This window comes from Capricornis sumatraensis, chromosome 17, assembly GCF_032405125.1.
Source record: "Capricornis sumatraensis isolate serow.1 chromosome 17, serow.2, whole genome shotgun sequence".
Classification (NCBI taxonomy): Eukaryota; Metazoa; Chordata; class Mammalia; order Artiodactyla; family Bovidae; genus Capricornis; species Capricornis sumatraensis.
Window position 1 is genome coordinate 78,686,660 of NC_091085.1, and position 13,535 is coordinate 78,700,194.

A 13,535-nucleotide genomic window follows, 5' to 3' on the forward strand; every position below is an offset into this window, starting at 1 on the left:
GCCTACCCTATCAGACTGGGTCTTCCCCCCTCCTCGTACCCTGCATGCAGGCATCTTGACCTGGCGACCTGGCGTGGAGCAGACATCAAACCAGACGCCGCCTTAAGAAAGGCTTGGCCCGGGGCTCTCGGTGGCCACACTTCCCGGTGAGAACTGACCTTCAGGGAGCCCTCAGCCAGTGCCCCGGCCCACGTACGCTGTAGGCCACCCTCCCAGGGGTGTAATTATTTCCCCTTTTCACAGATGGAGAAACTCGGGCTCAGAGAGGGAGGTCATTCATCAAGGTCATTCCGCGAGCTGGTGGCTGAGCAGGGGGTCTGAGCCCAGGTGTGTCCCTTTGCCCCCTGCCCTTATCTATGGGGATGATTCCTTCCCCCAGCCTGGGGGCAGGGCCTGGGTCTAGGGAGGAGACCAGAGGCAGGGACGGTCAGGAATTCAAATTGGTAGAGCTGGTGGGGGAGGGCCGGAGTGCCTGGGAGTGGCCGGCAGTGAGGGCTTGGGCAACCGGGCCCTCTGTGTGCAGGGCTCCGGGGGAGGGGGCAGCGGACGGGCAAGACTCTGCTGAGTCAGAGACGCCCCAGGGGCTCGGGGTTGGGGGGAGGCGTCAGGCAGGTAGTGCGGGCTGGGGCGGGTGGAGCACCCAGGGTGGTGGGCCAAGGGGCAGAACCGGGCGCTGGGGCCCCAGCCCGGGGTCATCGGGATTTAAGGAGAAAAGAGGCCTCCCAGAGGGCAGGGGGCCACCCTTTCCAGAGGAGGGAGTGGTCAGCCCCACAAGGTCAGGCCAGATAAGGGCCACTGGGCCCAGCCTCCCTCGTGACTTCGACCAGAGCCTGCTGCCCCCGCCCAGGGGCTTCCTGGTGAGCAGCCACGAGGGAGCTGGCCCTTCCCCCACGGGGCAGGAAGCCCCCCACCCCAGCCTCTTCCCCCGGCTCCCCGGAGCAAAGCAAACCTCGAAGCTGGGATTTGGAAGCCCCCAGGGTTCCCCCCTCTGTGCAGCCTTGTTCTCCAGCCCATCCCATTGGCAGCCAACCGGGCAGACTCCCCCAGACCCTGACCCCAAGCTGGGATTCAGGAGGGGTCTGCCTTCTCTCCTCCTGCCCCCCTTCTGCCCACCTCTCCCCACTCCTCATCTCCAGGCTCCTGCCTGCCCACCCGAGCCCTATGAGTAGAGACCGCTTGCGACCCCATTTCACAGGCGGGGAAACCAAGGCTGATGGAAGCCAGCTCAAAGGCAGCCGGCGTCAGTGGCCTGGCCAGGACCTGGATCCTGTTCCACCTGCCTCTCCGTGGGCTTCTCCAGAAACAGGCCTGGCAGCCTTCTCCACTCAGAGCCGGGACTGGGCCCCATCTTCATTCGTCCACTCACTGGGGCCAGGCGCCCGGGCTGTAGTCTCCTGCAGACAAATCTCACAACAGACCCTGCCAGTCTGACGGTGGAGGCTACCAGGAACCTGGGGAGCAAGGTGCGGGGTGACCAGGAGTGCGAGGCGCAGGCCTATGGGAGTTTGCAAGCAAGTAGGGGGCCGCAGAGCTTTCCAAGAAAAGGAGGCTTCACTGCGATTTTTGGCTTTATTTCCTGGTTCGTCCCCTTTCTTTCTTTCTGTTTTGGCCGTGCTGTGCCACGCATGGGAGGTGAGTCGTTCCCCAAGCAGGGACTGAACCCACGCCCCGTGCAGTGGAAGTGCAGAGTCTTAACCACTGGACCACCTAGGAATTCCCTGTTTTTCCAAATAAAGAAATAACAGAAACAATACAGAGACGTGAAGTCAAGAACCCAACAGCACGGGAGCGCCCCGAGTTGGATGTGGAGACCCGCTCCCCACCCCTCCCCCACGCCCGCTGCTCCCTGGGCCTCCTGCCCGGGCTTTCTTTAGGAATTTACAACCGTATATAGGAATGGAAGCAGGCTTTCCTGGTGGCTCAGGGGTGAAGAATCCGCCTGCCAAGCAGGAGATGCCGGTTCGATCCCTGGGTTAGGAAGATCCCCTGGAGAAGGAAATGGCAACCCACGCCAGTGTTCTTGCCTGGAGAAATCCATGGACAGAGGAACCTGGAGGGCTACAGGTCCATGGGGTCACAAAAGAGTCAGACACGACTTAGCAAGTAAACAACAGGATGGGAAACACATCTCTAATTTTTCTAAGGCCTTTAAAGGCGGCTGCTCTTGCTCTTCCCGCTCGGTGGGCTGTCTCTGCCGACTTAACAGTGTAAGCCTCCCACCCTTCCTGGCTTGTCTAGGGGCGGGGGCATCATCTTTGGCTGGGCTCCAGGCCCGTCTTGCCTCCTCTGGGTTACCGGTGGACCAGGCTCGCCCGCATGCCTAACACCCCAGATGCTGGCCCAGGCTGACAGTGTCGCCTGCCTCCCAGCTCTCGTCACACCCCCCGTGAGCCTCTGCATCGGATACCCACCCTGCCAGCCTCCTCCTCTGGGTGTCCCATGAAGCTTTCTTTCCCATCAGGAGTTTGTACACTCTGCTCCCCTGCCTGGCCTCACCCTGCCTTCCACCCAGAGTCTGGCGTTTGGGTCGCACCTATCCATTCACTCACACGCGCCCCAGATTGTTTCTGATCACAGTCCTGGACAGGGTGTCAGGTGCCAGTGTCCAGTTGAATGACACTCAACTACGGGGGTTGTGGCCTCTCTGGGTGTTCAGGGCGTCTGGCTCTGCCTGGGGCTGTGGCACTGCAAAGTGAGGGGTGGGGCTGGTGAGGGGGAGACCCTGTCCCCAGGCAGGGCTTTCACTGGACAGAAGGTGTGTGGGGACAGCCTTTCTTCAGATGTTTCAAGAGGCTGCCTGTCGGAGCTGGGGCTGCACTCCGCTGTGGAACCTGGGGAGGGTGACCTCAACGTTTCTGAGCCTCATCTGTAAAGTGGGGCAATAACATATGCCTCTCCTACGGTGTCGAAGAGCAGCAAGCCCAAGCGCGTGACGTGCTGTGCCAGTCCCTAGAGTCTTGGCCGCCAGTACCAGCCACTCGAATTCAGGTGGAATTGCTGCCCTTCCAAGGGAAATTCAGCTTCCTTGCCGGACAACCCAGACACCGAGTTTCTGCAGCGCCGCTCTGTCCGCTGTGCATACCACCTGCCACGCTGCCCCTTGTGACTGGCATGAATGAGGCCCTCGTGGCTTGGGAGAAGCAACAGATGGGGTGCATTGCTGCAGAGGGAAGGGGGTTGGAGAGACTCATTCACCGCTTCGACTTTCATCGCGCGCCTGTTTGAGGTCAGGCATGAGCTGGGTACTGGTCTACGAGAGCAAACAAGACAGTCTTCCTGCCCTTAAGGCCCCTGTCCAGCAGCCGCGCTGGGTCGGGGCAGGCAGCCTGGGATGGCGGTGGGGGCCCTTCCCAAAGCAGGTGATGTCTGAGCTGGTTATGAGCTCTCCAGGCAGAGCTGCGGGAGCGGGGGTGGAAGAAGGGCAGCCCAAGTGGCAGGACCCGGGGTGCCCGTGCCTGGGGATGGGAGGAGAAGTCGGGGCACGTGCAAGAAACGGAGTTTCCTGCTGCGGCTTGGGACAGGGCGGGGGGACGGGAGGCAGGTGAGCTGTGGTTTTGTATGGCACATACCTACACTATAATATTATTAGCTGTTTGTCTGAGATGCAAATTTTAATTGGGTATCTGTATTTTTTAAATCTTGCTGTCATATGAAGAAGCAGTGATTTACCCTTTGGGGACATTTTGTGTTTTATTTTTTCCTTTTTTTTTTTTGATATCAGAGGAGACGATGGTAGAAGCAGCAGATGGTGGCGGGGGGCAGGGACAGCCCAGATACTTGGGAGTAACATACACACACTGCTATATAGAAAAGATAGGCAGCAGGGAGCGACTGTGTGGTACTCGGTTTCTTGTGATTGCCTGTGTGGGAAAAGAATCTGACGAAGAACTATGTATGTGTTTGTGCGTGTATGGGGCTGGTTTAGTTGCTAAGTTGTGTCTGACTTTCTGAGACCCCGTGAACTGTAGCCCCCCAGGCTCCTCCGTCCATGGGATTTTCCAGAAAAAAATACTGGAGTGGGCAGCCATTTCCTTCCCCAGGGGATCTTCCCGACCCAGGGATTGAACCTGGGTCTGGTGCTTGACAGGCAGCTTCTTTACCACCGAGCCATCTGGAAAGCCTTGTGTGTGTGTCTGTATATATGTATAAACCGAATCACGTTCCTGTACATCTGAAAATAACACAATATTGCAAATCAACGAGAGTTCAGTTTTTCAAAGTAGCCGATCGGCTCTCCTTCATTGCTGAGCCACCTTCCGTGACGCAGCAGTCACAGTTCCTTCGCCCAAGACTTGCCGGAGCCTGACTCTGCTCTACCCGCCCAGCCTCCTGTCACTGGGGCCTCCCGGGATACCCCCCAGGCGGGAGCCATGACCGTTCCCAAGTGACTGATGGGAAAGTTGATCGGAGAGGTCAGGTTCTGTAGAGACACACAGAATCCCGAGAGCTGAGACAGGAAAACTATATCTGGCTCCCACGGGCTCTCCCAGCCCGCTACCCAGTGCTTTTTCGAGCTCTGGATCCTTTCCACACAAATGGAGCTTGACCAGGTTGCTGTCAGTGAAAACAAAGTTTTGAAATCTGCTGTTTTCACTGGGCATCAATACTTTCCACCTGGTTTCTAAGTAGCGATGTACTAATATTGCGGGAGAGCAATCACACTTGGATTTTCTAGCGCGCTGGGCAGGAAATGGGCTTGGCGGTGGGCCCCAGAGGTGGGAGCAGCATGGGAGGTTGCCCTGCAGCTAAGAGGGGCACGGCGAGAGCCTTGCTCCTGGCGATTTAGAAATCCCACCCTCACCCCAGACTTCCAGCCCCCCTCGACTTGAAAAGGAATAGGTACTAAGGGGGAAATTTGGAATGCTTTGGAAAGTTAAAGAAGCAGGAAAAACTAAATCTCACCTGCAGGATCTGAATCGCTACACTGTTTTGGGCAAGTAAATTCGGCAGGAACTACTCACACCGAGAACACACACATATCCCTTACCCACAGGTTTGCTTCTCGAGAACTATTCCACACATGTAAAAGCAGGAATATGTAAGATACATATCTAAGGACTTAACAAAATCCTTTTTTAAAATTCCAAACCTGCATAGCCACGCTTCAGAGAAGTGTTTATGGAAACTTCATGCTCCGCAGTGTTCTCAGCTATTAGAGGATGAACCTGGGCACACACTAGAAAGATGACTGAGATGAGTCTTAGGGGGCAAAGGGCAAACGTGGGTTTTATCGTGACTTACCGCTTATATAGCGTATTGTTTTATAGTTTCAAAAAAGCGAGGTCTTTTTTCATGACACAGGAAGAGACACACGTCGACATCAGAGAAGGAAGCACAGACGCACAGCTGGTAATGTCACTTCAGAGCAGATGGGGGGATGAGAATCAGCAACTTTTAAAACACACTATAGCTAGAATTGTTCCAAATAGAAATATTATTTTTATAATAAAACAACATTAAAATGTATGTGTTGGAAAAAAATCCCAAACCCCAGGAAGAACCTCTGTAAACATTTTGATGTATTTTCTTCGTTTGCTTTTCCGTGGATCAATACTCTGCATGCAACACATAGATACGATTTTGTCGTTTGCTTGTCTTTATTTTTTGCTTCGTATCCCTTGCACGCATCTAGATTGTAAAATGTCCTTATAAATACCATCCATAGGGCCATCACCAGTCTCTCTTGTGGACAGCTTAACCAGTTTCCTTCTGTCACTTACTTTGTGTATGGTTTTTCAAAGGGCGCTTGAAAAGCATAATCATACATTAATTTTAAAATATTTTATTGAAATACAGCTGATTTATAAAGTTGTTTTAGTTTCAAGTGTACAGCAAAGTGACTCAATTAACATATGCACATTCTCTTCTGTTATATGCTATTAAAGACACTGAGGCTTGTTCCCCAGATATTAGTTTTCAAATGCAAGTTGAATGAGTGACCCGGGAGCGCCTATAAGTCTCAGGTGAGCTCCCTGGCACCAGGGTTCCAAATCCAGTCTGGATAAAGACGACCGTCAAGCGTGCAGTCTACAAACGCCATTAATTTCCTTAGCACAAAATTCCAGAAAAAGAATTACTGTCAAAGTAATGATCATTCTAAAGCATTTTCATTTTTGGCTTCCACTGGCAAATTCATGTTCAGGAATGCTGAGGCAATTTATATGCTTCCAGTAGTATAGGAGAAAGATTACCCACCAGACCTCAGACTATGTGTGAAGGTTATCATTTGAAACCGATTTCTGAGTTGTTAAAAAAAAAGCAAACAAACGAAAGTTTTAACTTCCATGCCTTTGGCTCAGTAGGGCGCTGACAGCTTTTCAGGAGTTTCTTCCGGAAGTCCCCCGCGAGCTGTCTTAGACTCGCCGCCACTGATGCTCCGTACTTCCTTTCCCATCACGTTCTTACCGTTGCTGGAACCTGTCTGTAGGTTTTCTGCTTCTGGGTTAGGGTGTTCTGAATTGATAGCAGTAGCTTCATTCACTGTTTGCTTTCATATGTTAGGGCAAGTCCACCCTCGTTCGTGTTTTCGTTCCCAAGGCGGGAAATGATAGCTGTTTGGGGGCTGTTTACTCTTCCAGGTCAAGTTATAATTTTGTTAAGTCTGATAACTGTCCAACTAGGGTTTCATTAAACGTACAAGTTTATTTGGAAGAACGCGTTTCAGTCTTGCCGGCACACTTGGGTCCCTCCCAGACTTCAGGTGCGATGTCCTATATTTACCTGGTGTCCAAAGTAAAGAGAGGTCCAGCATGTGACCCCCTAGAGCACGTCGCAGTCCCTGGCCCGCTCCAGCCCCTCCGAACAGCCTGGGTCCCGCCTGCCAACCTGTGCGCGTCGCTTGACCCCAGGGGCCCGCGAGGGGCTGCAGCCACCGGAAGGGGCCGGCTGGGCTCGGCGAGGGGGACCCCCGCGCCCTCGGGGCAGCCAGGGCCGGCGGGCCGCGGGGGGGGCTTCCTTCTGCAGATCAAGGCCGTCTGCGGACCACGCTGGCCGCCCGCGGCGGGGGCACGGACCTGGGGTGCCAGGGGTCAGGGTCAGGCTCAAGGCTGGGGGGGGGGGTCGGCTCCGAGTGTGGGGGGCCGAGCCCCCTTCTAGGGGGTGCGGTCCGCGCGTTCCGGGGCTGAGGTCGCGGCGCCGCCCCTGCACTCGTGGGCGGGGGGCGACCGGGTCCCCCGGCTCCACCCGCGCGCCCCTCCCCCCCGCCGCCCGGAGGCCGCCCCGGCCCCGCCCCCGGCCCCGCCCCGCCCGCAGGCCCCGCCCCCGCCGCGCCGCTCGCCCATTCAGATGTGGGTCAGGGGTGAGCGGGCGGCGCGACGTCACAAGCTTCCAAGATGGCGCCGGGCGGGCGGCTGTGAGAGGCGCTCGGCGCGCGGGGCGGGGAGCCGAGCCGAGCCGAGCCGGCGGCGGGGCGGGCGGGCGGACGGGCGGCGCGGGCGGGCGCGGGCGGCGCCGAAGAAGAGGCCGCGGGCGGGCCGGCCGGCCGGCGGGCGAGCGCCGCCGCCGACGCACACGAGGTGAGGCGCGGGGCGCGCCCCCGGGAGAGGGGCGTGGGCGGGCGCGCGGAGGGGGCGCGGGGTGCGCGCGTGAGGGGCGGGACCCCCGGCCGCCCGCCGCCCGCCGCGGGCCGGGAGTGTGCGGGAGCGCGGCGCGCGGCGGGGCCCGGCACAAAGCCCCCCGCGCGCGGGGCCGGCGGGCGGCGGGCGCCGGCTCTTTGTGCCCGCGGCGCCGCGCTGCGCTGCGAGCGGCCCGGGGAGCCGCGCCGCCTGACAGGCGGGCCCCGCTTTAGGCGCCCGCCGCCGCCCCTCGCGCGGCTTCTCGCTGTGCCCGGGCCGCTGCCCGCAGGGCACGCTGCGCGCGGGCAGGGCCGGGGCCGGGGCCGGGCCCTGCGGCGGGTGGGCGCGCCGCCCTGCCCCCAGACCGCCGGTGCGGGCGGCCGCCCGGCAGGAAGAGCGAGGGGCTGGGGGAGGGGGCGGCCGCGGGGGAGCGCGCCGCCGGGCCCGGCGTGTCACTCTCTGTTTATCCGCCGGCGTGGTTCGTATTCTCGCCGGCGGAGCTGCGGTGCGGTGGTTGGGGGCCGAGGCGGCGACGCCGGTGCCTGGGCGGTGGGGGGGGGCGGTTAGTGACTGACGGCGAGGAGGGGACGCGGCCCAGATAAAACGCTCCGCAGCGGCCCCACCCAGAACAGCGGAGAGTCGGCCCCGGGGAAGTGAGCCCGCAGCGGATCCGCCCGGGCCGGGACGCTTTCGAAGTTATTTATCCCGCGTTTCTCGGGTCCCCTCCACCTCCGGTGTGTTTCGCCGGTAGCAGTTGCCAAGCACATCTGGATAAGCGAGGGTCCCGGTCCCCCCCTCGCACCCCGTCGGGAGGAGTTGTCACCCGGGGAGGCCACCCCTCTGACATCTGTGGCGGGGGGGAGGGGCCGAGCCGTGCCCGTAGGAATCCTGTGGGTGAAGATTGTTGACTGATGGACGGATGGCTGTGCTGGGGGGAGGGGGAGGTGGCAGGTAGCGGAGGGGCCTTCCAGAGCTGCTGGGGGTGTTCTCCAGGCCCCCACCCCCGGCCGCAGGGATGGAGCCGGGTCACCCATACCAGGCCCTTTCTGGAGCTAGCGTTTATTGCTTCCTGGCTCCTGGCTTTACTCTTCTCCTGCGTTCCCATCTGCCAGCGTTTGGGCTCCCTGGGCCTTTCAGCAGACATTTTCAAGAGCACAGGCCATGTGGCTGCTCTGTGGCCCTGGCTCTGGGAGTGGGCTTCCGCTCAGCAGAGAGCAGGGTCGCTGCAGTGGTCTGAAAAAAAAAAAAAAAAAAGGCAGATGGGCTGGCCACCGGCTGGCCTCCAGAGACAAAGCCGTGTGGTGAGATCGCTGGTTTAGCGGCTCTTAGCACCATGGGGGGGGGGGTGGGGGGTGAGAGGCTGATACTTCAAGTCTGCAGTGAGTGGCCCTGCCTGCCAGGGGAGCCAGTCCTGTGAGGTCCTGTGGGCAGGCAGTAGCCTGGGAAGGCTGGCAGGGAGCTTCCCACCTGCCCTGGCGGCACCGCTCCCAGGTTGGTCTTCCCAGCCGCCTGCGGGCCAGTTGTGGGGTGTTGCTGAGGGCCCGTTGCCCAGCTCCTCTGGCCATTCGGCTTGAGTGCTGGGGCTGCGCCCAGGGTTTCTCTCTGCAGTGTTTTCCTGCCAGTTGTTGGGACTTGCAGATTAGTCATTCGGCTTTTACAAGCAATTCCTGAAAAGAAAAATCTCCCTCCGGTTGCTGGCTCTGGGGAAAGGAAGAAGCAGCCTGAGGGAGCCAGGCCTTTAATTAAAGCCGAGCTGAAATGATTGCTGCAGTTGCTGGAAGGAGGGGGCGGAGGCGATGTGCCTTGTCCTGCAGCCAGGTACCTGCCAGGGACAGGTAGGCCGCGTCCCGCACTCCCTGCCCGTCTTGGCCAGCAGCCCGGCCTTCTCCACAAGCTGCAGCCCTGGATTAATCCTTGCATAGTGTTTTCTTTCCATGGATCAGGTTTCTCATTTTGTTAATAAGCACAGCCTCCGATCCACTTGAAGTCAGCTGTCGTGGACTCAGCAACAGGGTTTTGCATTATTGAGCTGACAGGCCTGCTGCCTTCCCCGAGTCCTCATTGTCTGCCCGGAGGTGGCGGCGGGGTGGGGGCAGTGTCTGTGAGCCGCAGCTCGCCCCCGAGCAAGGGCTGGCAGGGCAGTTCTGGAGCGTCGAGGAGCGAGGAAGGAATAAAGTCCAGTTTACCCAGGGGACCCGCCGCCCTGCTTTTTTGCTCGGCCTGTTGGCCTCCAGCAGTCGGCCCCACCCACGGCTGGCCTGCCTTGCCCACCGGGGCTGAGGGCCATTTCCACCCCCCCCCCCAAACCAGGGACTGATCACTGGGGTGGGGAGGGCTCTTGTTTCCAGCTGCGTCTGCAGAGAGCCCACAGGTCCGCTTCCTCCGGTCCTGGCCTGGGCGCCTGACTGAGGAGGGCCTCTGGGGGCAGTGAGGGGCCCTGGCCTCGGCGCTGTTTACTCTCCAGCGGCCTTGGACCGAGATGGCTTCTCTGGGCCTCGGTGTCTCTAACGTGTTTCTAAAGTGGGAACAGAGCTGGACTTCACCCGCCCGCACTGCGGCCCCCAGAGCTCAGCCTGGGGAAGGCGCGGGGCACACTGTCTCTGAGAGTGCCCCCGGGTGACAGGGGGGAGTGCCCTGGGCACCTGAGGAGGTGCTGAGGGCCGCTGGGCCGGCTGCAGCAGGGTGTTCACGGGGAGCCCTGAGGTCTGGGAAGGCGGGGCCGGGGTTCCATCAGGAGGAGGGAGACGGGAGCGGGGCCCTGTAGGTGCCCGCTTCCGGGAAGCCGGCCCCGCTGCCGTCGGGCACCCGCGAGGCCGTGCAGGGGCCCTTTATCCGCTCAGCGAAGTGTTCTGAGAACAGAGGTGGTGCCCAGCCCGTGTGCCCGGGGCTGGCCTGGGTCTCTGCCCTCTAGCGCTCAGCCTTGCCTCTGAGCGGTGCGCCTTCGGCCGGGAGGTGCAGGTTCTGCTGCTTTCCTGGGCTGTGCTGCGGCGGCAGCGCCCTCGCAGACCCGGGGTTCCGTCACAGCCTGGGGCTGGGGGGCTCCGGGATCCCAGCTTGGCTCCCTCTGGGCTAGGGGCTGCCAGCCAGCGGGACCAGTTTGACTCGGCCGGGCCGCGGGGCCGCGCTTCCTGCTGGGAGGGGCCTCGCCTGAGGGTTAGGGACCTGGGCTGGGGGAGGGCTCCTGGGAGCGGCCGAGCCAGAAAAGCAGGTGGGGGTGGGTGGGGTTGCGAGTGGGCCCCCGGCGCGCTCGGTCGGGGGGGTGGGTCAGACCCGGAGGGAGCCGCTTCCAGGCCCCAGCGCCGTCCAGGAGGGGAGGGCCCGGGCGCGCGGCCCGGGAGGGTGTGGCCAGGCCGCGAGCGGACAGAGACCCCCGGAGACGGCCGCCCGGCGGGTGGGGTGGGGGCGTGGCCTGGGGGCTCGAGCGGGCCCTTCCGCCCGCGCGCCGCCAGGGTGCTCCGTGCGTGCTTGCTTCCTGTGAGGGGCCGCCTCCCCGAGCACGTGGGTGTGGGCGCGGAGGGAGGAGCCCGGAAGGGCAGGTGGCCGGCCTCTGGGGGCGCCCGGGGCGCTCCCGCTCCTGGGAATTCCAAGGCTCCCAAGGGAAGGCGGGGCCGGGCTTGGTGGGGAGGTGGCCTCCAGGTGGGGAGCGGGCCTCTTGCGGCCCCGGAGCGGCCGGCCCTGGAGTGGTCGCTGTGCGCACTGGCCTCCCGTGGCCTTGGGCTTCTTCCCCAGTAGCACCTCGGGAGTGGGTTCTCCGCGAGAGTGAGGAGGGGCTGCGCCAGTGCCCTGGGAACGCCCTCCACGTCCGCACAGGTGGCTGGAGGTCTCCCTCGCCCAGGCTGGGGTCGCTGCCCTTTGGCCTTCTCAGCCTGCTCACAGGCCTTCAAAGGGCAGGCTTGCCCACTGGCCTTGCGGTTCTCCTGCGTGTGCTGCTCGGAAGCCAGCAGTGAGCTCTGGTGAGTAGCTGCAGAAGGGGTGAGAAGAGGGCGCAGAGGTGACGGCCAGGATGTTGGGGCGGCACCCCCGGCTCCTGCGGAACTTTCCCTGTCACGGGCAGGGGTTGCACCCGGCTCTGAGTCCCTGCTGCCCGGTGGGGGCCCTGGTGCTCCGCTCCGCAGGGGTCACCTGGAGCCCACCTATCCACTTTCCCTGAAGCCTGTGAAGTGGATACCACAAGTGCTTTCTCAGGAGGTGGATCTTTGTAGATAGCAAGGTCAAGGGAGCCGTGAGTCCCCTTGGACGAGCAGGGGTGGCCCCAGACTGCCCATGGGGTTGTGCTTACAGAGCAGGCCCAGCTGGCCGATCCTCCCGTGGGCTCCAGGGTCCTGGAGAAGCATCGGGTGCGAGGGGCTCATGCTCTTCACGGCCCCTCTTCCCCAGGTGGCTATGGGAGGGATGCCAGGCTGGTGTGTGCCGGGGAGCACCTTCTGGGCGGCCCCGGGAACCTCGTACCGCTCTCGGGCCTGCTTGGGTTTCAGACGGCCTACTCTGGCCTCCAGGTCGCTTTCTTAGGCCCTGGTTGGCCTCTCTCCCCAGGCGTGGGGACCTGGGAGCTCTTCCTGCTTCCCAAACAAGTCACCGGGGGCTGCCGCTGGGGCTCCCGGAACTGGGTCCTGTCCCCTCTTTCTCACCTTGATCTCAAGGTATCTGGGAGAGAGGGTCCCTCAGGTTGTTACCTGGGAAGGTGTGTGAGGGAGCCCCTGACCAGGCCTGGAGATGGGGCGAGGGCTGGGAGGGGCACTGGGGGCAGGACCTCAGGTGAGTCCTGGCCGGCTGGCCCCTCTGTCCGGGGCCCGTTGCGTCCCAGGGCGGCCGGCACTCGGCCCCCGCCTGCTCTGGGCGGCCGCCGACGGGCGGTGAGCGGCCGGGCTGCTGGGCGTGGCGAGCTCGGCACTGGCCCGCTTGGTGTCCTCCGGAGTAGGAAGTGCAGCCGGGGCTCTTCGTGGTCCACACGTCTGGCAGAGGGGCCCATGGGCTCTGCCGTGAGTGGGAGCGGTTCTGGGCTGTGTGGCTTCTTCACCCGCCCTCCCACGACCCGAGGCCCTTCCTTTTGGTGGAGAGGGGCTGGCGGTTTCTTCCCAGCAGCTCTGCTTGGACACCGGGAGGAAGAAGGTGCCTGCGGCTCCGGACAGGGCACTGAGGGTGGCGGGACGAGGGCGGGGCCTCCCTCTCGGACTCCTGGCCTACCCTACGTGGGCACGCCTGTGTGAGCACCCCTGGGCAAACGGCCCAAGCAGGCTCCACACGCGGTCTGGAGTCCGCTGGTGGGGCTCTGGGGTAGAGTGAGCCCATGGGACAGGCTCGCACTCAAGGGCGATGGGCGGTGAGCCACTTCACTGGAGGGCCGCCAGGGTTCCGCTGGGTGGGGGCCATGACTGGCGGCGACCAGGTGTGGACTGGTATTGCTTCCCTGGGCCGCAGGGCCGGGAGGACCCCTCCTGAAACAGCCCTTCTCCTCCGCCCCTCAAAGAGGGCGGATCAGAGCTGGTGGGTCCTCCTGGAGGTGTTGGCAGCGTGGGTGCATGGGTTCGTCTCTGGGCAGAGGGCCTGGGGGGTCGGGGCAATCCTGGCCGCCGCGAGGCTGCCAGTGGGGGCCGGGCGCGGGTGCCCTCGAGCTGCGGTGGGTGAGCCTGCACCCTGAGGCTGTGGGCAGGGTCGGGGCGCTCTCCGCAGTCTGCATTCCATGCATGTTGACGCTGACGAGGGCCGGGCGGCCGGCCTGGCGCCTTGGGCAGGCAGCACCCCTGCCCCGGGAGCCCGCCCGGCCCCTCCGCGCCCGGCCGGCGGGGCTGCCCACCTTGCAGGCGGCGAGCGCTGCTGCTGTGGCTGTTCTTGCAGGCCACCTGAAGTGCCGTTGCCTTTCTCGTCTTTGAAAACCGCTCCCCTCGGCGGCCCTCACCTGGGTTTCCAGCCTTTGGTGACCATCCATGAGCTGGGGGAGCAGGCCGTGCTGCAAGCCTATGTCCCCATGTGCCCTGTGGTGCC